Raw genomic sequence first — 23,444 nt, forward strand, 5'->3', positions numbered from 1 at the left:
ACTACCAATCAGCTTTCTAGTCATCTATTTTCCCTGACCATACGGTCATTATCTAATACAGATATATACTCCTTCTTGCTTGGACTAAGAGTCAGCTTCTAGCTGTTGTCCCTACCTATAGTCCTTTATTCTTCCAATCAAACCTGTACCTATCTGCCAGATTAATTTTCCTGTAGCAACATCTTGATGGCTGCCCACTAGGTCATGGGTAAAATCCAGTCTTTTACCTAGCGCTGAACGTAGGTCTGGACACAGTCCTTTGGCAGCAGTGTGGAGGCTTATGTGATGTGGCAGGGCTGCGTGTGCTGTGCTGTCTTCTCCACACCCTCACCTCTGACCATTCAGTAAGGGCCCATGCAAAGATTTGTGAAGTTTTTGCCATTTCCACTTTTGAAAAGTGGTTCCTCTTTCTCCTGAATGATCTGGACACTTTCGGTACCTTTGTCATGGCACGGGCCTTTCTCCGGAAGGCAGAACTGTTTGGAGTATTCACTTTCAGAGACAAAGACTTCACCTGATTACCTTTTGCAGTTCCTGTAGTGTGTGTCATTGGTGGAACGCTTCATTCATCTTTTATCTCTCGATTTTGCATCCTCAATTGGAAACTCCAGTTCTTAATGGTCTGTCTGACACAGTTGCCTGCATGTTCCTGTCACCCTTCTGCAGCTCTGTGTCTCTCTCCCAGGCTGGCTTCATGACGTGCCCTACATTGTGGTGCTGCTCCCAGGTTCAGTCTCCCTGTATGAGCATTTTCCTCTCTGTCACAGACACCTACCTCCTTCCTCTCCTCTCCTTTCCCCTTCTCTTTCCTAAAAGTTCAACTTATAAAATTATTTTTTAGTCTGTGACACTAGATTTCTTCTTTTTATTGTTAATATCATTCATATAATACAATTAAGCAGTTTGAAGTGGACAATTCCACGTCATTTAATTCAGTTGCAATATTGTGCAACCAATCACTCTAATTCTAAAACATCTTCATCACCCCTAAAGGAAACACTGTACTTCATAAGCAGTTATTCTGCATTCTCCTGTCCTACCAGCTGGTAGAAAACCACCCATCTGCTGTCTATCTCCATGGATTTACCTATTCTAGATATTTCATATAAGAGGAATTAGGTAATATCTGACTTTTGTATCCAGCTTCTTAGGATGATCCTTCCAAGGTTCATTGGCATTCATGTAGAAGTACTTTGTTTTTATAGATGAACAATATTTCATTGCATGCATATGACACAGTTTAGTTGTGAATTCATCCATTGAGAGACACCGTGGGTTGTTTCTACTTTTAGCTATTGAGAATAGTGCTGCTATAAACATGCATGTTTAAGTATTTGAGTCTCTGTTTTTAATTCTTTTGGATATTTATCTAGGAGTAGAATCAGCAGGTCATATAGTAAAATCATGTTCAGATTTTGAGGAACCACTGACATCCCACACATACTCTCTCCTCTTTCTTTCTCTCCCATCAGTTGGTGGCATGTCCAATCCTCCTGACCATCTCACAAAGCCTTAATAATAACCAAGAGATCCTTTGTGTTCTTCTAGGGCAGAACTTATACTCTGACTCACAGGTAAGTAAGGACCCAAATACTGGAATTAATTTCTCTCCCTTAGTTTTCCCCTGAAACTTACTAGACTCTGCTCTACTGTGGTTCTTTTGCTGAATCACTCTGTTCCTTTTTGCGTCTGATTTTGTCTAGGTTTACAACTGCATCCAGTGTGTGATAGTGCCACTTTTCTTCCTCTCTTTCTTAAAATTAGGCTTTCTGTCCCTGCTAGGAGCTGTGCATTCCAAGATTATTCGTCACCTTCCAGAAAAAAAAAAAATTCCAGTCTGTTTTTGTCATCTAGCTATTTGCTTGTGTATGATCTTTTCTATTTTGCAAAATCAAAAACGTCACTTGGAAAAAATGAAGACTTAATCCTTCCATATCACAACATTTCATAAGTTTACCAGGAAATTGTTTTATTTTCATGACTTCATCATTCTTCCAGGATTTTCCATAAGAAATGGGAGTATCGGTAGCCTCCTGCATTTAGGACACTTGACCTCAGGTGGGAAACACAGCACCTGAGTAGGATGGCCCTCCGTATGCACTGTGTCAGACACCCACCACCGCTGCGTAACCTCCCTCTCCAGGGCCTGTTGAGCTCCTGCGACTGTTGCTGCTCTAGGAAGACTGGACACAGTCTCAGCCTTCTGTTACAAACATCTGGTTTCAGTGTAGGAATTCTTGTGTTCCCACATCAGATTCTTGAGTCTGGTTTGGATTTCCCTGTACCCATGAGGCATCTTACTTTCTGGTCCCTGTGGATATTTTTTTCCTCTACTCTCTCTAGAAATCCTTCATCCCCTCTAGTAACCCAGAAGGAAGAGAGGTCTTTCTTACATGTTTTCATTTATTTATTCAATATTTGTTGAGCCTCTGCTTATGCCAGGCAGTCATCTAGGCAGTTGAGATACAGCAGTAAAGAAAGCATAGTCTTTGTTCTCGGTTTTACAACCTAGGGAGTGAAAGTCCGTAGATAAAAAGTGAATAAGTCTGTAAGGGTGAACATCCCTAAACTTTAAATCTGAACTCTGAAGTGCTCCAAAATCCAAAACTTTGAGCTCTGACATGATGCCATAAGTAGAAAATACAATACCATGAAATATTTTTCATGCCCCAAGTTATTAAAATTAGTGTATGAAATTAACTTTAAGTCTGGGTATATAAATGCATATGAAACACAAATAAATTTTATGTTTAGACTTGGATCCCATCCCCAAGATCTTATTATGTGTGTGTAAACATTTCAAAATCTGAAAAAAATCTGAAACATTTCTGACCCCAAGCATCTCCAGGCCCCAAGGACTACTCTATACGTACCATGTAACGTATCAACTAGAAATAAGTGACACAAAGCAAAGGGCACAGGGTAAAGAGAAAGTGTCCAGATGGGGTATTTTATTTTATTTTATTTTATTTTTCTGGTACCAGGTATCGAACTCGGGTCCTTGTGCTTGCGCAGTAGGCGGCAAAACCACTGAGCTAAATCCCTGGTCCCAGATGGGGTATTTTAAATGTGGAGGCCTAGAAAGTGGTTCTGATCAGGTGACTTCTAAAACCAATATTAGGAGCCTAATGAAATATCCTGATAAAAGATGATGGTGTCTCAGACTGGAGTGGCTGGGATAAATGTGATTGCCCTATGTTGTGTATTCTTAGAGCTGAGAGGTCACTTTGCATTTTAGAGCACACAATACCCCTACTCTACTTAAGAAGTACACTCTGCCTTGCCTCAGGTGGAACTCTAAGTCCTTTTGATCTGACATGTATTTTCTTTTTTAAAAATAGTGGCTTTTACAACCATCACCAGCTGGTCTCAACTTCAAATGTGGAGAAGCATCACTAGTAGAGATTTACAGTAGAGATTCAAATAAGTACCCTAGGAGGTTTATGTGCAGATCTCTTGGACTATATTTTGACAGTCACTGCTCTTTGTGCTATATTTAAACTGTGCCGGTTCCTTTTTAGCATATTGTTAAACTGTTGAAGATTATTAGCAACTAATAAAGTGATCACTAATGCTCTTAGCAGTTATACTGTCACTTACCTTTGTAGAATCTCCTTTCTTTTCTATAGTACCTTAGTGGAATTCTTTCCTGAAAATAAGCAATATTTTGATTTCTCACTTGTAGCTGTTCTCACACTGGTTCAGAGTGCTTTGAGTTGTATTTTCTCCCAGAAAGAGATATTTATAGCAGCTTTTCCAAAAAATAAAAAAATCCTAAATAATTGGCAAGGTTTAAGACTTACTTATTTTCTTTAACTAAAACAAAGAAAAAATTTGCAGTTTCTAAAGTCAAATGCAGCTGTTAATTTTAAAAATCTATAAATTAGAAACTGAGATCCTATATTTAACAGCACTTTTTTTTTTTTTTGGTACCAAAGATCGAACTCAGGACCTGGCACTTGTGAGGCAGGCGGCAGAACCACTGAGCTAAATCCCCAGCACTAACATAGCACATTTTAAATACTGCAGATTCTAAAAAATTATTTGCAAGAACAATATAGCAACAACATTAAAGAAAATGTAGAGGTTCTATCAATGTAGTATGTGAAATTTCCTCCTTCCATAAACACTTAAAAATACTGACTAAAATACAAAGATGATTTGAGGAAAGATAATATATGTCCAGAAGACAAAGATAAGACAAGAAGCTAAGACATAAGCTCAAAATATGCAGTTGTATAGTTTAAGAGATTATCAGATGGCATATAAGCCATCTTTGTAAAATACAATTTGCTATAGGTCATATATTTACATAAAGAAATAAAATCATTTATGTATACATGCTTTGACTCTGTAGAAAGTACAGATTTTTAAAAATTGTTTAAAAATATATTCCTATGATCACTAAGGGCTAAACTTAGTTTATATTATGAAGTGTATTTCATCCTAAAGTTAATGTGTAGGTCTATGTTGTCAGGCACATTTTGTCGTTCCTTCCTAAATTCATCTTATCTAAGGGAATGTCATTGTTTATCAACTTTTTATGAAAAAAAACTATTTGTTGACTTCCTGCTATGCATAAAATGCTACAATGTATATATTATTTCAGGAACCAAAAGATGAAATAAACATGGATTTTGCTTTTGAGGACTTATGGCCATTTAGGAAGATGAGGCTTATAAATATCTGCCCATAGGTTGACAAGTGAGATGGAGATTGCTTCTGGGGGAGTCATTTTAAAACAGCTCTCTGGTAAATGTTGCTGCATAGTGACAGATGGTTAGGATTTGGAGATAGCAATGAAAAGTAGAGGAACAACAAAAATAAAGGCATTAATACAGAATAACCAAAGTGTAATTGTGACCATTTTAGTTTGGTTGTAGCTGAGGGCCGTAGTTCTCAAGGTTTTGTGAGCAATGAAGTCACCCAGTAGAAGTTGTGTGGAGCTTGTTTTGGGTACATAGTAGAACAATAGTGAAAGAGAGGGATGCAGAGGTAGACAGGTGGGCAGAATATTGTGATGGCTCGTGAAGGCCATCCTGTGCGTCATAGATATATATTTTTCATTCATTAAGTTTATTGGTACATTTTAGGTATACGTTATGATCACATTTATCATTGGGATTTTTTTACCTGTACATGATATATCTTGGTTCTTGCTTTTTCCCATTCTCCTTCCCTCCCTTCCACCCCTCCTGTGTGTCTTATATTTATGTCAGTAAGATGTGAAGAACTACTGTAGTGTGTTGATCATAATAGTCACCTGATTCAAGACAAACTTTAGAAAATTAACCTGGTACCAGCGTGTATAGCAGTTGGAACAAAACAAGATTGGAGCTGGGGAGTTTGATATAAAAGTTACTGTGCTCATTCAGGATAGAAGAAATCAGAACCTGTCCCTCAGTAAAGGCAGAGAGAATGAAAAATAGCAGAGGATTCAAGCAAGGAAGAATCTGGTGACTAATTAGTTAGGAGGGTGGTGAAGTGAAGACGGAAGTCTAATTTATGACTCTAAGGTAACAGTTAAAGTTGGCAACAGGGAGATTCTCCCAAATCAAAACACTGAGGGCTGATACGCATTTGAGGGAATGCTGAGATAAACTGGGTGTGTGGCATACTATGCTTGTATAATGGGGAGGGGTGTCCTTGGGAAGGATGAGCCATCACACTGGCGCCTGAGAATCAGGTCTGGCAGTGAGGAGAAAGGCTGGTACGTAGGAGTTGAGGGTTACTGGCAGCGTGGCCAGTAGCTATGGCAGCGGATGGGTTTACCAAAGGAATTACAAAGAGAGCAGAAAATGAAGTCAGAACCTCAGGGAGTAGCTCCATTCAGGAAACAGAAATGTGATGATAAATCATAAAACTTTATAGAGTGTGTTCAGAATGCTAGGAAGAGAAGTCACCAGAAAGGGTTTTCTAGTAGAAAGTAATCAGCCAGGTTGAATATTGTAGAAGATGGGGACTGAAGAGAGGCCATTGGAAATGCTGGTGATTTTTAAGAATGCAATTCTATTGAGTAATGAATACTGAAGCCAGCGGGAGTTAAGGAATGAGTCAGCGATCAGGAACTAGTGCCATTTATAACACAGTGTTATTTCCTAAGAAAATTCATACTTCTAATGGACCTTTAGCAGGTATTGAAGAACTGGGAGAAAATCAGGAAAATATTGGTCATTTAACTAAGAGCCATTTCTTTGTGATCTATCTTATATGCAATTTAAAGCAACAATAGAGTCCTCCATTCTTCTTTTTGTTCATTACTGCAAATGCCTTTACCAGAAGTAGAGATCTTTTAGGGATGTTACCTTAATCCAAAGGATTTCATTTTTATTGAGTTCATCTCAGTACATAGAAAAGCTCCTTTAAAGTTCGGCTTTGCATCAACAAATGAAACATAACAGCAACTGTGTATTATTGCCATTGCAGATAGATTTTCTAAGAAGGACAAGACATTTTGCAATCATCTTTATATTTTTTTGTATACAACTATCACAAGCTACCCAAATACAGTTTTTTTTCTCAAAGGCATAATTCCTAATTCAACATCATTAGCAGTTAACAATATGATACAATTCAGCTCTTTTCAATGCCGTTTTCTCTTACTTGTGGTTGTATTGTTTACCACCTAAGGTTTTATCCATCCCCGACTTCCATAGGGCTGTCACAAACAGATCATAGGCCACAGTGCTACAGCTTTGCAAAATACACCACTTACCTCTGTGGCAACCTAGTAAATTCAGTATTGTTATTTCCATTTGATAATGAGAGAAGTCTAAGTAATTTGTGCACAATGATACTGGTATTAATTTTCACAGTCTAGATCCTAATTTTGATTTCTAACTGCGAAGTTTATGCTCTCTGCCCTCTGAGATGGATGCTCTGTCTATATTCTTCCTTGGACTCTATACATCACAGGCTTCTAGGAACATAGGTGCTGAGCTGTTATTTCTGAATCATCAGGTTTCTCTCTCTTTGGCCGATGAATTTATTCTGGGTTAGGACATCCACCCTACAGGCCCAGGCCTGCATTAAAATTTCTTTAAGGTAATGAAGCTGTTGTCTTTTCAAGTTTAAGAAAACACGGAGAAACCAACTGGAGAAAAATCAAATCATTCAAAGGTAAAAGAAAATTCCTTGAAACTGTGATCCCAAATGCCAGTTAGTACTGGTTGCTGTGGGCTAAAAGTATGGCCTGGAGTTTTCATGAAAAGATTTCATCCAAAGACAGGACAAGTTCTAGTAGTGTTTTGTGAGATCTTATTCCACCACACTCTGTAGAGAAGCAGATCACAATGTCGTTAACACTGGGAGTGTGGCACAGAGAGTGTCTGTGGACTGGAGGGCCAAACCTCTCTTTCTCCAACAAGGCAGTGAGTGTTTCTACCCTGCCTCAGGACCACAAGGGTCTTTTGCGTCTCCCTTCTTAGGCTTGAAGCCCTGGCACTTTAACATCATCTCTGGATTTATGAAGTATCAAGAGTTGTAGTAGACAAGCTCAGATTTTGGCAATACAAGAATCAATCTAAATATATCACACAACAGGTGGGTGTGGTGGTGCACACCTGTAATCCTAGCACTTGGGAGACTGAGGCAGGAGGACTGAGACCATTCTGGGATACATAGTGAGTTCGAGAGCAGCCTGGAAGACATCGTGAGATCCTGTCTCAAAACACCAAAAATAAATGAGAAACATTTCTTTTGTTACCCACTAAGAAAAGTTTCAAACCACAGCCAAGGTTAAATTATCTGAACTTTAAACTCATGTATCATTTCTAGCAGTAGGTAGTCTCCAGTTAATTTACAAGTATGCTCTGAAAAACTAATTTACCTCTTATATTTTCCTCAGGCTATAAGAATGATCAACCTTTTCTCTGGTATATGTATAACCCATGTACAGAAAAGAGATATGACTTAGAATTATTCTGTCTACTTGTGGAAACAATAACTTGGACTGTACAAGTTTTCTGCAGATAAACTACACAGCCGTGTGGGATTTCTTCTAGTGTATATTCATCTTACCATTACTTATCTCACTGCTAATCTGTCATCTTTAACATGGACTGCCCATCATTTTATAAATTTTAGCCCTAAATATTCTGGTATTATTGAATTTCAAACAATAACCATTCTCATTCATAATCAAAAGACCATTATTTGCTTTTAGCAATTTCAGTACATTGACATTTGAGTATCTCATACAGAGCATTCCAGCACCTGGCTTTGTGCCAGTGTGTTTATTGATTGAACATTGAAAAACCCTCAACAGATTTCTCTGAATTAACTACTATAATCAAATACAAAAGCCAGATAACTATGATGTGGGAGAACTCAAAATTTAGAAAACAAAAAATCTTGGAAGCAAGAGAAAGCTTATGAAGCTGAAATGACTCCATTAACTTATTTCTCCCTCACAATGAGAGCTATATATTCAGGAACTTTGTGTCAGTATTGGGACTCATTGGACCGATATTCTTTTAACAGGATCATAGTAGGATTACTTCACTGGTTATTTAAACTGTGCTTTACAAACAAACAAGGTGATTTCCCAACAGGACAAGTAGGTTCTTTACAGTAATAAAAGTAGGGAAAGAATAGAGAGTAATTTAATTTTTACTTTAATCCACTTAGTGGTTACTTGGGGAAAAAAATGGCTAGATGGATCATAATATTTAAACTGAAATATGTATAATGATTCCTCATAAATGGCACATAGCCATTTTGGTAGCATGATTGCTTTACACAGACAAGATTGCCTCTGACCATAGTGATTTTTGAAAGCTTGGGCAATTCATATAAAATTCAGCTAAGTTTTTTAGAAAGCACTTCATTTATCTTTCTAAAAGAAAAAAAGTATTTCCATTGGAGGAACTATTTTAATTACTCTGCTAGTTTGCTTTGCATTATATATTTAATCTGAGTCAGGTGCATATATACAGATATATAACCACATTATGTGAATGTAATTTACAGAATTCTAAGGTTTTGTTGAGGTCTTTCTGTGTTCTCTAGACTCAGTCAAAAGAGTGAGTCGCTGCAGCTTTAAAGATGATTTATGATCACTCCCTCCCCTTGCTTTCACGCTTTGTTCTGCTGTCCTTGTCATCAGTGGCCTCCTTTATATAAGCTGAGCAGTGCACTCCACTTGTGCCTGTGTCTCATGAGCTCCAGGGAGGGGTGGGTCCAAGTGTATTGATTGCTGTGCATGATTGATAGCCTGCTAGCTTTGCCTCTGAAATGCTGTGCTTTCTCAGGTGTCTGTCTTTAGTACTCTTGGTTTCTTCTTCTCTAGGTGATAATTTGCATTCCCATGAGTACAGCTGATAACCCCTGAATCTGAGTTCCACTTGGCAATCTTGCCCCGGCTTTCAGCTGTGTGCAGGGTGTCTTCCCATAACACAGGATAAGAATCTCTAATTGAATAATCCAAAGCAGTATTGTTTTCCAACTCTGCTCCTCCTACTTTGTTCCAGGTCTTGTTAATGGCATTACATCTTTCCATGCAGGTGAAAAATGCTGGTCATCTCCACCCGTCGTCGTTCTTTTCTCAGCTCCCATTTCTGATCAGTTGTCACAATGTATCCAATATATAGCCACACAGTCTCTGGTTTCATTTTTTAATCATTGAGAAACATTTTTTGAAACATTTTCCTTCTCCTTTTTGCCATGTGTTTGGAATATGAACTCATGCCCACTTCAAGAAGCTCACACTCAATAGGAAGAAAGGAACTAGATAGATCACAACTGTGCCTCTGATAATTATTAGACCTAAGTGTGCTCAGGGCGTTACATGGGAAAGAGAATAGGAAGTCTTCTAGGAGGAAGAGACATGTAAACTATATCTGGACAGAAGATGAGATATGTAGGGGAAAGTAGAAGAAAGCCTTCTGGGAGGCAGAAAACCGAGCAAGGGATTTTCAAGGAAGTACCAGTTGAGGAAAGCTGAGAAGAAAGTGAGTATAGGCATAGGCATATTTATGAAGGGCCATGTGTACCATGCTAGAAAATTGGGATTTCATTTTGAAAGTCTTTCCTTTGGTCCTGTGCACCATCAGATCTTTCATTAACACCTTGCAAAACTCTCCTGCCTGGTCTGTTGCTCTACCACACTTGTGATCAGAGGTGGCCTCCCCAGTTGTAGTTTAGGACTTGTCTCTCTTCCTAATTCTTCAGTGGTTTCTTACTCACAGGATTACTCGCATTCCCAGAAGCCTCTGCTTCTCCAGTTCTGCCAGATCCATCCCATGGATCAAGTAAATGACAATTGTCTCCCCCTCTGAGTTGTAAGTTCCATGAGTTAGTTTGATATATCCTGCATGTTGGCAGATTTCAAACACCTTGCCCTGTGTTTCATATATGGCAGGGTGTTACACATCTGTTGTGTTGGGTAAAGGAGTGCAGTTTAGAATCTTACCACGTTTTTTCTTTTTTCAGGGTCTTTTATGCACATTGACATAACCATGCTGCTGTAATAAGCACTGGCTTTCTTGTCATTGCCAGCAAATGTTCCTTACAGCCCAGTGGCTTGTAACATGCCCTGCTGCCACAAATCAGCAACACTTCCCAAATAGAGTGGCATGGCTGTGTACAAACCTTAATGTGCAATGTTTGTTTTTTCGGTGGTAAATGAAAGACCTCACTTTTCCCTTGTGTAAAAGCAGGCTTAGAAAGCATCAATGCAGGGCCCCTTGCCAAACATTGCAATCTCCAGGGCTCTGCACCTCATTTCACTGACAGGTATAGCAAACAGGGCTTTGAACTTAGAGCTAGCGGTAGGATTTGTGTTCCCACTCTATCTAAGTGGCTTTGGGAAATATTTATGGGCCTTAGTTTCCTTAAATGTAGAATTAAGAATGAATAGACTGAGTTTCTATTCTCATTATAGACAAGCTCTTTTGTCAATGTTTTCACAGCAGTGTACGTATCAAGTATCTTGATTACTGACCACACAAATTCATTTCGATTTTTAATTTTTCCTTCTAAATTAAGCAGAAAAAGGGAAGGATCTTGGTAGCATACAGAATGGGTGGGGTGAAAATCAGGCTTGGGGATTTGAGAATTAGCTACATACGTCATCCCTATGCCACCACAGGAGCCAGGTTGTAAGGAGGACAACTGGTTTCTTTGCCAGTAAATCTTCCTAGCGCTCATGAATCTGCCCCTGAAACTGTGCCTTTATGTCACCCTCTTCATACTTACAGTCCCAGATGCGGGTGTCCAAGTGGTGCAGCCCAGGTCAGGTGCTTCCCTTGGCTATGCAGGTTGGAGAGAAGGACTGTAGGGACCTATGGTATGGGGAGTAGGCGATGGAAGAGACTCGCACAAATGTGCAAGTGTCAGTAAGGCTGGGGTTGTTGCACATGCCATACTCATGGTTCTCATGACCTTAGCAAAGTGCATCCTGCTACACTCTGAGCACCTTGAAAACTTCAAGCACCTGGTAGATCTGTTTCCAGAAGCGCCTGTTTTGCAGGGGCTCACACTACTCTTTCAATGACTTTTTATTTTATTTTATTTTATTTTTTAGTAACACAACCATCTAGAATTTGATGTAGGGGTCTGATGGAAAGTAAGAGCTACAGCTGTGACTGACCACTCTTGCCAGGGTGTGAGTCCAGGCTGAGGAGATAGGCAGAGCAGAGAGGATCATTGCCTCAGACTTATCCTTCTCTTACGGACACGAAATAGTAATTCGAGATCAGGAATTATCTGCAGACACAAATGGCTCAAAACAAGTCTTATACATCAAGATAGAAATGATATTTAGAAAAGATAATTTAAAGTGCATCCTATCTGCCTTAGCCTGTAGGTAACCTAAATTCTTATTATTAGACTCAGTTAGATCTCTAGAAAATTACACTTGAATCTGTATCACCTTAGTCCCTTGCAGAACAATATTCATCAATTGCCAGAAGCCTGCATTCTGCTTCAGCCTTTTTTGTGGAACCTGCTGTGGTCTTATGTCAGAAATACCTTCTAGAAATTTAATCAAAAACTTAGCTTCCCTTACAAAATTGAAAGTCGCTTGCTCTCATAAAAGAACTGTGTCAAGTTAGAATGTTTTGCTCTTCCCTTGGCTCCCTGATGGCTAAGTAGAGTCCTAGGTGTGGTGCTGTTCACAGCCACCATCTTGGGACTTGTCATTGTCACTTTTATTTATCTTCTCTTATTGCCGGTTCTTTAGTTTGTAAGACTCCTCCCTTTTACTTCAAAAGAAGGATAAAAGAAAGGAAGTGGGGAGAGGAGGATAGACAGAGGCTGGAGGCCAGATTGGCACCTAAAATGAGTATAGATGACCTCACCAGAAGACTCCACAATAGCTTACATCCACCACATACCCACCACAGCAACAGACACCGTGTCAGTGCAAATCCACTCACTATGGCGCACTAGTTCTGCCTCAATGGCTGCTGCCCAGTTGGTCTAAATATGGTCTAAGACAATGGCAATGGCAATAAAGACTTTATACCTCTCTCCAAGTGTGTTTATGAGAAGTTTTATTTCCTACATAGAGATAGCATGTGGAACACCAGCTACTAAGGGAGAACACAAGTAAACAATGAGACATCAGTCAATAATGTCATCCATCCACAGTGGATTATTGTGAATGCTTTGAGTTGCTAACTGTCCAAATTATATTCAAGTATTTCATCACCTGCTTAATCAAGCTGCAAAATAAGGAGTTAGACCACTTCATCTCCATTGATTTGATTATGTGGTAAAGAGGCTGGTGCATAAACATTAATCCTGGGAAATTAATTCATGAAAATTAGCTGAAGATACCCCTAGAGGCCTGTTTTATATCTATTTTTGCATAAAATGTTGAACTAACTACTCACTGAGGGTGCCTTGTGGGGACTAGAGTGATTATGCATGATTCTGTAGTTATCTAGAGAGAATCATGAAGAGGCCATGAAGTGACCTGAAAATGCATTCTGATTAAAGCTAAGTCTTGAACAGGAAAATTGCTTTGAAATGATTAAAGTTAAAAGTGTTGGTAATGAAGGAAAACACTTGTCCTAGAATGAGGCCTTTGAAAGAGAGTCTCATTTTGAATCTTTTGTAAAGCGTGTGGCTTTAATTTTCAATGGCAAAATATTACATTGTATCAACCTGTTTCATTATCTCAACTCTGAAATTCAGTGGAGGATTAGGAGAATGTTCTAGATAACAGTCAGGCAGGGGATTTCTCGGAAGATCTACCCTCAAGACAGGGAAGTTTCCAGCACATTAGAGCCAGCTTCGGGGAATCCCGACCGAGGTATGAGGGTCTGTGTATGTCATTGCCTACACCATATGGAACAATTCTCTCAGAAGAGTCGGGTGCACCTTCATTCTTCTACAGCCAAAAGTATGAATTGGGACATTGATGGGATAAACAAAGACATTTCATGACAGCTCAGGTCAAGTCCTGTTTTGCTACCAGAAACTACAAAACACTATTTGTGCGTGTGCGTGTGTGTGTGTGTGTGTGTGTGTGTGTGTGTGTAGGGGTGATCTTTGGATTTTGGAATTGCTGTTAAGGTGCTGTGGAGCTGAACTGCACCTTCAGGAAGGAAAGAGTTCTTGTCTGAGGGAAATACTCCTAGATTCCACTGTTCCCGGGGCTCAGAGGAGGAAGGGAACCACGCTGAGGTTTTCTGCATGGTGCCTTTTTCGCAGAACTGGTGTGCTGCCTGAGTCTCTCTGGATGGTGACACCAGAGAGCCCAGTGGGAGAGGTTCGGTCCCCACAGAAAAATGTTTACACTGTGCTGCCGCTGCTGTGGAGCCTCTGCACCTGCCCTTATCTGCTGCTGCCCCTTCCTGGTTTTTCTACCCTGTTTCTCCATTTTTTTTCCCAGAGCCCTCTTCTCTCCTCCATTCACCAATCTAATTCTTTTTTTTTCTTTTTTGCACTCACCAAAACTTAGATCTTAGGAGGTTTGATGCATTTCTTGTTTCATTCCCTCCACTCCCCTGTGCAGCCCAAGCTTTGTTCATACCAGTTTGTCTTCGAGTAGATGAGAGTCAGGGCCTACTTAGGGTGGAAGCTCCACTGCCTGTCCATATCCATATCTTCTTTTAACCCGAGTGGTGTTTATCTGCTAAGTACTATGGAGATAAGCATCTCCAGAATTTGAAAGTGGTAGGTAGCTTCTTTTTATCAACCTTGTCTGGTGTACAAAAAAAAAAAAAATGCAGTGTTCCATCCAGCCTGGTTGTGTTAATCCACATTTGAAAACACGGTAGGTGGCATTGTTTCTATTCTTGTCTTTTAAAAAATATCATTTTGATAATATTTTTGAACACTGCAATTTTCCATTTCTCTATGTGAAAATTATTTTTGCCTGCATTTACTCTATCTCCAATTCTGTTTGATTTACTTAGGCCATGCATTTGTTTTTGCCAGTATCTATGAGAAAGCGCACTTTTATGGTAGCTATTAAGGAATTGTTTTGCTCTACTCTCTCTCTCTCTTTCTCACTCTCAGGTTGTTGTTTATTTTTATTTTTTTCTGGTGAAACAATTTTAATCAAGTTAACAGTAGACAGTAAAAGTGCAATTCCATGGAAGGCCCGTGTTTTACATGTTGCAGCTGGTTCTCATCATCTTTATTGGTACACTGTAGAAAGTGGGACCCATTCCTGAATCTTCTTTCTAGTGGTGGAGTAAGGCACATACTGTTCTGGAGTGCCAGTCATAGTGAACTTATGGTTTCTCCAGATGAATTTATGATCCATCGGAGGGTGAGTTGTTGGAGGGTCATCAGTCCTACTGTGAAGCCAGCGATGCCACTTGGGAGGCACCGTGCTTCCATCCAGATCCCAGAAAGTGTTTTTGCCATTCATTTCGGTGGTGTACATAACCCATTGATGACGTCCAAAAAATTGCTTATCCTGTATTTGTCTTCTTCCACCAATGTACCGACCCTCACATCATTGGCGAAGAAGAAAACTCGCAGCAAGCCACGGAAGCTGCCGTGGCCAGTGACCTGCTGCTGCAGTCCGCACTTCAAGACCTGTACCAACTCCATCTTGTCCCACAGGCCCCGCCTCCCGGGTGCACCAGGCACAGGTTGTTGTTTACAGATGTGCCTTTAATATTATTGTTGATATATAATGATGAAATGGGTACAAAATGGTGACAAGAAGTGGGGTCAGGAAGGTAGCACCTTTGCACTGTCGGGCAGCACCCCCTCTTGCTACTTCAGGGTGAATGCATAAAATCAAAGCAGAGGTGCGAGCAAGGTCCTGAGTTTCTCTCCAGTCACCTCTTTGTCTACACACCACTCCCAGCCCCGGCCTCAACAGTGGCTACAGCATCCTCCTCTGTGGTTCCCAATTCAGGAGGGTTTGGAGCGCTTCTGTATACAGCACCAGAAGTATTCGCTGGCTAACAGTGAGCAAATTAACACTGACACTGTATTATGGAAAACTTTAGAGAGAAAACAGAGGTCAAATAGCCAAAGTCATCAGTGGGCCAAATCACCCATCCCAGGACCCTGGGGCCGGTTGTGACCAGCTGCTCTTCTCCCTAGTGTTGTTCATATTTGTGGGATGGGAATTACAGTCACCGGAGGGAATCCAGGTCAGCTTTACCTATCTTTATAATATACTACAATGAGCGCTTGAGAAGATGCCATAAATGCAAAAGAATTAAAATACATGGGTTACAAGTGTATGTGTTTCAAATTTCATATTGTATCTTTTAAGATTGCACCACAGTTCTTTGGCAGGAGTTGTTTGTCGTCGACCCATCATGGCATTTTGCAGTGATTACAGAAGCCCTCACGTCACCCCATATCATTTTCTAAAGAGTGTGGATTTTCCTATTTATATAGATTAGAGCATCATGAAGATGTTGGAAAGATATGCCTGTACCTTGGGTGTCAGATTGGAAAATGGACATTTCCTTAAGCCTTGAGAAATCAGCACTTACTTTAAGACAATATTCTTCATAGTGTATATATTCTTCCAATTTGATATGACTTTGAAAAATAATTATAGGTAATTTAATATTGTAGAATAAATATAATCTGACTTGTTTATGTGGAAATTTCTCCCTGTTCATCTGCTAAGTTCATTCATCAAACAGATTCTATTTGTTAATAATGCAGATAAAATGTGTTTGTATTTCCTACTTAGAAAACATTTTAATCAGATGAACCTACAAAGTTTGTGGTTCATTTCATTTCTCACCCAGATACTCTTCTGAACATGGATCTGGTTCTGAACATCTTCTTTAAAATATGCTCACTCTTCCCATCTCCTTTCCTGTGATTTCTCCTCTCCCCTACCTCAGGACCCTTGCTTTACCTTGTCTTTCTCTTGCCCTTGCAAGCTCTTCCCTCAAAGAGTGTGCCCCAAGGCCAAGAAAGGGAGCCCTGTTCTGCAGACAGTTGACCTATGAAGAGCATGCAGGGAACCCCAGCAGCATGCGCCTGTACCCCTGCTCCCTGAGGAAAAGCTGGCTTTGTGAAGGCTGTGTCCACCGGATGTCAAGATAACTTCTCAGTGGAGCCAGTTCAACCAAAGACAAGCACTGCAGTGTAAATTTACTCCATGAGGTTCCTTGGCCTTCTGTGGACAAAACAAACTGCTTGACTGCTGGCAGTGATCACTCTCCAGCTAGTACTTAGGGTGTTTTCCAGAGTAGTGCTCTCTGAAGCAGGGAGTGTCAGCATTCACATGATGAGTATAGTGATACACTGTATACAGGGAGATTTGTATATGTTTCGTTTTATGGATTGTTAATTTGAAATGTAATTTTAAAATATAAATAATGAGGGTGAATTTTAAAATTGTTTGTTGATGGCCCAAACAATCAAAGCAATTTAGTGACAACTGTTCTAGATCATTGCTTCCCAATCTCTGGGTTCAGGATCCCCTAGGGACAAGCAGAATTATTGTAAGGTGTTCATTAATACGTGTGGGTAGCCCTGTTTTCACATTCAGTGGATACTAAAATGTGCCGATCAGACAAGGCTTCAGAGATGTTCATTAGTTCATTTAATTTAATTGTTCATTTTTGTTGTACTTTAAAATTTACTATAAAATAGGATTCCTTATATCTGAAAAATATCGTGAATCCACTGAAGGAGACAATGGGACACAAATGACTAAGGAGACCCAGGTCCCAGTAAGATGTTAGGTCAGTTCATTGATTAGTCAGCATTCTGTTACTGTAACAAATACCTGAGATGATTGGCTTATAAAGAGATATTAATTTTGGCCCCCACTTCTGGAGATTTCAGTCATGACTGATTGGCACCTTGCTTTTGGGCCTGTATCAAAACAGGTGAGATTGTACTCCTAATGACTAGGATAGGAGACAAAGTGATGCAACTAGAATGTAAGGAAGAGAGTTAGTCATTACCAGGTCTGGAGACAGGTGGCTCAGGGCTACTAGAAAAGCAAGATGTGATTTTCTTTTCCTTTTTTTCTTAATAATTATCTATAGATAAGATCCACACAAGCTTGTAGTTGTAAACTTTAGCTCAAGTGAATGTAACATCCTCTTGGTGTGCTGATAAGGTCCAGGGCCCATAGAAAGTTCAGACTATTGGTGAGGGGTTGAGTAAACCTCATGTTCTCAAAACAAACCAAATGGAGACGTCCAACTAAGGAATAAACAGGGACCTATTTCTTTCTGCAGTATAGAAACACAGCCCATTCGATTTGTGCAATACATGGACCTCAGAGGAAGGAAAGGATATTCCTTGAGAGATCCAGTAATCATATCAACATAATCTGAGACCTCATTCAGTGCAACTGCTGTTTTGACACTTACCCACTTCCATGTTTGAAGATGTATTCCCTCTTTCTCTCTTGCTCTGAAAAAATCTATCATTTTCCAAAAAATTCTACCCATGCTCTATACAATGCCCTCCATGTCTTGTCTGAAATCTTTCATCAAAGACAGAAAAAAATCAAGGTGTGTTGCCAGTTCCTTGCAGCATCAGGACCTCACCATGTGAGGACCTGGCTTCTCAATAACAGTAATGTAGTCAGGGATGATTACAGGGATGAGGAAGTGGGCAAGATCCTGGCCCTTACCTGCTGCTTAGTAAGAGCATGACTTAAGTATTCTCCTGGGGCAGGCAGGGACTTAAAAGCCATTTTTGCTATAAACCATGACTTTTCACTTGGGCCTACAGAGGCATGATAGGTAAATAAAAGCAGAAGAAAGCCTAACTTTTATTTTGCATCCTTTTTCCTGTCAATCTTGGGTCAAATCTCTTCTGAGCTCTGCATAGAGACATGTTAATCATTTAGGGAGTGCTTGTCTAAAAGTTGGCAAAATAAAGGTGATGGGCTCTGAATTTACATATTCTTATCCCATTCAAGTTTGAGGACACCAGGATGGAGAATTTCCAGGGACATTTGACTATGCCCAGGAGGTCTCCAGGTCTTATCCTGAACCTGCCATCACCTTAAAATGAGGCCACCCCTCAGCCAAAAGCATTCCAGAGCTATGACACCAGGACTGAGATAGTGATCAACTGGACCCCAGCCCCCTAGCTGATCCTTAAAACCTGGCCATTCATTTTTCTAGGTGGGCCAGGCTCCTTCCACACCTAAGCTGCAGTCCTTTCCCATCTTCCTTCTGACTGTCCAATTAAATATTTTCCTATAAATTTGTGTTTTAGCTTTAATTTCCATTATTACCAAAATTAAGAACTTATGCTAGCTAATGACAAAAGGGTTGCCAGTAACCCCTTCAGGCCACACCCCCCAGTGACCAGAAGACCTCCCGCTAGGCTCCACCCCTGAAAGGCTCCACCACCTCCCAGCACAGCCACAGGCTGGGGAACCAGCCTTGAACACATGGACCTTTGCAAGACATCTAAGAGCCACACTAGAGTAGTTGTTGGAAGGATGCCGCATCTTGGAAGAGTTGTACATGCTTAAGCTTGTCTCTTTCCTGTTCAATAACAAAAATGTTTTTCCTTTTTACCTCAATATATTGTTTGTTCTCTTTTGAGTGAGTATAGGGACATAGCATGGCCTTGACCTGTATCTCTGTGTTCTTTTTTATTCATGTGTATATCCTTAAGGCTGTTATAACAAAATACCACAGACTGTGTGTCATAAACAACAGAAATTTATTTTCTCATAGTCCTGGAGCTGAAAGTCCAAGATGAAGGGTCAGTAGGTTTGTTTTCTTCCAAAGCCTCTCCCCCTGGCTTGTAGATGGCCACCTTCCTTCCCACTGTGTCCTCTTTCACCCACGTACACACATATCTGCTTTTTTCCTGGCTCCCTACTCTCCTTATCAGCTGGAGAAGGAGATCATTTTAACTTAGTCACCTCCTTTAAAAGCTGTATCTCCAAATATAGTCACATTCTGAAGTACTAGGTATTAAAGCTTCAACATATAAATTTAGGGGGGCAAAATTCAGCCCATAACAAAGAGCATTTATTTTTAGTGAATCTAGTTTTCTCAGGAAAAGATGTGGGGCTTCGCAGTGTCAAGAAGCTTTATCAGTAGGGTGGCCATATCCTGATTTGTCCATGACTCTCCCATTTTCCTGTCATTATCCCTTCTTAATTAAAATAAAGCCCTCTCTGCCCATCAAAAGTGTCTCATTTGGATGAAAAAATAATTTATGAATTATTATATAGAAGTTCTAGATCCATAGTTCATGGACTTGAGTCTTAGTTCCAAAAATATATTACTGTGCCTAGGCTTTGTCAACCACGAAGTAAAGACACTAATAGTAGCTACCTTGAGAGTTCTTGCGAGAATTGAGTGAGTCAGTATGTGTATATCATCCAAAATACTGCCCTGCATGTAGAAGCATTGAGTGTTACACTGAATAAAACAAAAAGGAGGAGGAGGAGGAGGAGGAGGAGGAAGAGGAGAATGATTAATTTTATATGTCAACTTGGCTGGGCCATGGTGCCCTGATATTTGGTCAAACATTCTGGATGTTTCTGTGAGAGAATTTTGGGATTGACTTACATTTTAAATTAGTGAGTGCTGAGTAAAACAAATTATCCTGTAATGTGGGTGTGCCTCCTCCAATGAGTGGAAGGAATGAATAGAGCAGGAGGCTGACTTTCTCTGAGCAAGAAGAAATGAGCCCACAGAAAGCCTGGCATCTTGTCCACAGCCTCAGGTCTTCCCAGTTCACCCATAGATGGCCTTTGGACTCACAGTGCATGTTTTCCCTGGGTCTTCAGTCTGCCAGTCTTCTCTATCAGATTTTAGACTTTGCCAAGCCTCCACAATCACATGTGCTAATTCCTTAAAATAAATCTCCTTATATATACACATCCTGTTGTGTTTTTCTGGAGAACCCTAATTAATACTGCAGGTGTGGAAGGCAAAGCTGTTCCTGTAGCATAACTTTTAATTTGAAAATGTTCATATATTTCTGGATTTTTATATCCTTCTATATTCACTATACTCTTTGCATGTCTGTAGACCTATCAACAAAAAATAAACATCCATGACAAGATAATGAAGTTAGTGAATAGGCTCTTTTCTTTATATTAGTTAGTATTTTAAATAAAACTGGATTTTGCATTTTCATATCATGTTTATGTTCAATATGGATATTATCTATCTGATAGAATGCTTACCATTATTCATAGTTTTGAAGATTATGTTTTTCAGGAAGCAAGAGTAGTATCTTTAATAAATGTTTGGAATAAAAGAACCATAAATTAGTTTCAGGGAAATAATTGTTTATTTAAAAGCCAGAATTAAATCACTGTGTCCAAACCTGAGCTCTGAAACTAAGCAAGCAAGCAAATATTGGCAAGAGTTCAGCCAAGTTAAAAGATTGGCAAATCATTCTTATGAAAAAAGTTAAACAACTTGGAAAAGCAAGGGAAAGGCTTGAGATAGAACAGAGTAGCAGTTATCAAATATAAAAAAGGTTATTTTGGAAGAGAATGAGACCAGCTGTTGTCAAACTCAGTTGAGCCCAAACTAGAACAAACCTAGATGAAAACTACTGTTATGCTAGGACGGATCATTCAGGCCTAGGGAATTCTCCTGTCCCTTTACACTATTAGCATGGGTGCTGAGGATGGTCTGGAATATATTCTAAATACTTTTCACATGTAGGGACCCTTGTGCTGAAATTGGGTCCCTTTTATCATGCAGAATACTCTCATTAAACTCAACTGATGAGCAGCCTCCATTCCCCTTTGCCTTGTAATATTCACAAGTTCTGACAGGATGCGGGCATTTGGGGAGGAGGCATCATTGTGTCTAATACACTTTTTCAAAATAATTTTTACTTTTGAGCCATGTAAATGTTTATACATTGAAGAATAATACTGAATCAAACAAAGTAACAAGAGCGAAGTCCAAAGCTGAATATAAATAGAAACAAAGGAACCTGTACATGAAACAGTAGCTTACTACAGTGGACCCTTGGCTTACAGACTCAATTTGTTCTCCCGGGATAGCTGTAACTCAGGTTGGTCAATTGAGGGCCCAGGCTCCTTTCCACAGCCTTCACAGTCTTTCTCCTGTGTACAGGCAGATCTCAATGTCTTTAGAGAGACACTGGCCCAGAATTTCTCAATTAACCCCACACAGGAAAGGATGTTATAATGTTCCCTCTAGAACTCTTTAAGGGTTAAATCTGTATCTGAGACCATCTGGAAGCACAAACAGCCAGCATTTGGGTCATAACTCAAGACTCTGTTCGTAAGTTAAAACTAAAATTCTGGTGGTAACCTAAGTTGTTCATATGTCAGGTCGGTTGTAACTCGAGAGTCCACCGTATATATTGGAGGGAAAAAAAGGAAGTGATTGAAACTAACTTGGAGCAAAGGACGCTGCCAAACTCCTTAAAATGAGATGTACTTTAAGAACTGCTAGGGTTAGAAAGTTGTTTGCTGCCCTCCTTGTCATGCTGGAGTTTAAGCCCCCTCGTGCACTATTAAGAGGGTCGAAACAATGTCACTGTGGAGATTGGAGGTGGGACCTTTCAGGGATGATTGACATGAGAGTCTGAGTCCAACCCCCCGGGACAGAATCCCAGTGACTTTATAAGAAGACCAGACAGTCACATATACAGAGGCAACCCTGTCTCCTGCTGTCGTGTCCCATGCCACATCAGGACTCTGTCATCATGACAGCTCTCACTAGATGGGACTCCTCAGCTGTGCACCTACCCCCAGAACCGTGAGACGAAGCAAACCACTTTCTAACTCACCAGTCTGTGGTGTTCAGGTACTGGGAACACAAAATGAACTAATAAAACAGCCATAATAATTGCCAAGAAATCTTGACTTTTGCTCAATAAATTTATTTGGGGTGGTGGTTATAGTCATCCTAAAACTATTGTGTGTGTGTGTTTTAGGAAAGTATAAAAGAATGAATGTGTTCAGTTGCAGAAAGCCAGGGTGCTTAGTTGGGGCAAAGGGGAGAAAATATAGAATGGAGGAGGTGAGGGAGTGCCTTTTGGTGCTGTTTATTCTCTGAAAGAGTTAATTGACACCCAGGAACTATAAGCAAATCTAGTAGCTGACTTTGGTTTCTAAATGATATTCCTTGCTTAAAGAAAATAAGATCCTTTAAGGAAACATCTGTTTGCAGCTGAAACAGGCACAAGGTACAAGGTAAGCACACTGAGCATCCAACATAAAAAAGAAAGTAATAGATTTTGACTTAAAAAAGAAATCTTCAGTATTAAAATACGAGAAGTTGGGGCTGAGAAAGAGGAAGCGCTTGTTTTTAGAGAACAATGGCAGCTAATAAATATAAAAGAAACATGGAGAAAAAGCATTGTTTTTGTAATCCCTCATGTAATGACTAATTAAAGCAGGATCATTGATGCATGATAAAACTGAGAGGTGAAATGCTGCTGACATTTCAGAATATCTCACAGATTAATATTAATTACAAGAAAAGATGTGCTTATGAATGGTGAAATCTGTTCTCTATCACCTTTGTCAAGCTACCAAACAGCATTACAACAGTGGAACAAACTGGTATTTTATGCCCCTCCCAATGTTATAGAAAGGAAAAATACAGTACTGAGTTTATTTTTGCCAAAAACATTTAACTTGCATCTATCTATGAGGGAAGTGAATCATGCAATTCTAGATATGGAACCTTTTGTGGGACAACTGTCTTGGACACCTGGTTAAAATAAACTAAATGGAAATGGAAGTAAACAATGACCACCAATTGCAATTTGTGATCTTTGATTACATGGTGAATTTAAAAAAGAAAAATAGCCAAAAATGACATTGTTGGGCCAATTGGAAAATTTTGAATGTAGACTGTATACTAAGTAATATTGTTGTATTAACATTAAATATCTTGCATATAATAATGATATTGGGTTCATATAGGAAAGAATCTTAGTTTGTAAGAGATACATGTTGGAGTATTTAAGGGTAAATTCAGCATGATATCAATCATTTTCAAATAGCTCAGAAAAAATATGTCTATACCTATACACATATAAACATTCAATGAGAGAGAAATGAATGC

General features: G+C 39.6%; 1 protein-coding gene and 1 pseudogene across 3 annotated transcripts in view; one reads left to right on the plus strand and one right to left on the minus strand.

Annotated features, from left to right (window-relative positions):
• The window catches only part of Immp2l (inner mitochondrial membrane peptidase subunit 2), a 903,239-nt gene that overhangs the window by 874,263 nt on the left and 5,532 nt on the right, over positions 1-23,444 (plus strand). The window lies entirely within an intron of this gene.
• Positions 14,560-15,041, minus strand: LOC101722136 (NADH dehydrogenase [ubiquinone] 1 alpha subcomplex subunit 12 pseudogene; annotated as a pseudogene).

The sequence above is a fragment of the Heterocephalus glaber genome, unplaced genomic scaffold, assembly GCF_053883595.1.
Source record: "Heterocephalus glaber isolate CG9 unplaced genomic scaffold, H.glaber_assembly_v1.0 deba00000676, whole genome shotgun sequence".
NCBI lineage: Eukaryota > Metazoa > Chordata > Mammalia > Rodentia > Bathyergidae > Heterocephalus > Heterocephalus glaber.